We start from the raw sequence: 2360 nt of genomic DNA on the forward strand, positions 1-2360 counted from the left end.
AAAAAAAAAAACACTAAACACACTATACCTAAAATCAAAATGGCATTTGGAGAGAGAAAATGATGAAAGTAAGCCCCATCAATAACTGGGATTCTGACTCGAGGAAATGCCCTTGCACAGCACTATCATGCATCATGACAGGCTACTATAGCTGCGGAGATATAATAAGCACAGAGATGCAAAGGCCAATGGGGTTCCTATGTATGAAACACACAGTCTCTGTTATAGATAATTCAGTGATGTTGAGGCTCTGTGGGAGGCCCATCTATTCTCCTTTTTTAATCACAGATAGACAGGATGACTGGCATAAAGTAACAAAAAAATCTTTTATTATTTTAAATGGCTTATCAAGGATCAAACCTAAATGAATCAGATTCAAATTCTAAATTTTGAAATTGCTTCTCTGTCCTGACACTTTGCTGAAATTGTTGATCATTTCTAGAAGTTTCCCAGTGGAGGTTTTGGGACCTCTTATGTATACTTCCATGTCATCTGCAAACAGAATACTTTGACTTATCCTATTTGTATCTCTTTAACTTCCTTCTTTTGTCCTATTGCTCTGGCCAGTGCTTCAAGGACTACATTGAAGAGGATTGCAAAGAATGGACAGCTCTGTTTCATGCCTGATTTTAATGGGATTGCTTTGAGTTTTTCCTCCACTTCAGTCGATACTAGATGTTAAGGGGCTGGGTTTCTTTGCTTAAACCTAAGTAAAAGGAAAGTGTTAGTGAAAGACCAGAGGTAGGGGGCGGTTATTTCCTTTCAGCAGGAGCGATGGTGTCATTGCTGCAGTACTGTCTTGGTTACTGCTCTATTGCTGTGAAGAGATGTTGCCCTGCTAATTAAGGTCAAAGTCTGACTTTACTGGAAAGCCCCGAGCTTGGTGAAAAGTGGCAAACCCACATTTACCAGAGGGCTTCTCCTTCTCTGACCTTGTCTGGGGAGCTTGAAACCTCCACACACCTTTACCTGTGGAATGTCACATTGAGTAGATTACAGGTTCAGCCTCCTTTCTCCCTGTAAGAACTGGTTCACCAAGCACCTGAGATTCTTGGAATGCTTCCACATGCTAATGAGTCATCGCACTATGGGGGCCTGTGTACCAGAGGCCTTCCATGGAGATCTCTGGCCTGGCCTGGTGCGAGAGTTCTTCCGGTGAAGGGAAGTGAGCATGGACAAGGAGTGCCTTCCAGGTTACTTGGTTACTCCGAGCCACACTGCACTGAGTCAGGTAGGGCTGGGCCGACTAGCCAGTGAGGAGTGTGGCAGAGCTTCAGGTGGAGTTTCAGGAGGGCAGACTTCCTCCCGAGTGTTACAGCTTTTAGAATAAGAGGCTCGGACGATGGATTAGTTCTCGCACACCTTTAATTCCCTGGATAGGGTTTGTATACAGTTTTGGAGGTGATTCAGGGTTGGACAGCAGGTACTTCTCATTGGCTTGGACTGAGAGCTTGGAGAAACCTTATTTGCATGACTGATGGCCACACACCTCTCAGCAGGGGGTGTGGCAGACTGTAGCTGAGACAGAAGCCAGGGGCCCAGGAGGCGTAGTCGAACACCTTCCATTCCATGCAGGCAGAAATCACCACCCACTGGGTCTCTCGGGTTCTAGATCTTTGCTTGACCAGGACCGTGTTGTCTGCACAGCCCATGGCCCCACTTCAGTACCTTAGCTTTCAGCCAATGAACTGTGCCCACCCTGGATATTCCTACACTACTTCCCCAAAATATGTAACTCTTGATTTACCAGATTAAAGTTGATCTACCTCCCTGAAGCTGGGCCCAGTGTGTCAATATTACCTTTTGTAAAAGAGATTTATTGGGTGGGACAGATCTGGCTGCCTGTATTGGTGTTAATAGCCAACACATGTGTGAATCAGGGCATGATGTAAAGTGAATGTAGTAGACAAGGAAAGACAATACTGTGATATCTCACTTATATGTAGAGTCTACATAGCAGGAACTACAGAAGCACAGGATGGGATAGTGTTTACAGGATACTGCCATATTGAGATTTAGTTCAAAGAATGGAAAATTTCAGGTAGGCAGGGAGAATTTCTAAGACAGGGCCAGTGGATCAGTGTGTAAAGTCACTTGTTGCCAAGTCTGAAGTTCTGAGTTTATTCCTGGTAGAAGGAATGAACTGATGATAGTGGTCTGTTCTTTGACCTTTGTGTAAGGCCCATGATACATGATACCCACACTAAATAAATGTAAAAAGAATTACTGAAACATATCTTTAGTGTCATCATTTCAAATAAGATAAATAACTGTATTTTGAATAGTTCTACTGTTCTGAAAGACCCCCAGAACTGGGGAGATCCTTACTCAAGTCTCGGGATGACGCGACCACCCAATGA

This window comes from Mastomys coucha, unplaced genomic scaffold, assembly GCF_008632895.1.
Source record: "Mastomys coucha isolate ucsf_1 unplaced genomic scaffold, UCSF_Mcou_1 pScaffold21, whole genome shotgun sequence".
Classification (NCBI taxonomy): domain Eukaryota; kingdom Metazoa; phylum Chordata; class Mammalia; order Rodentia; family Muridae; genus Mastomys; species Mastomys coucha.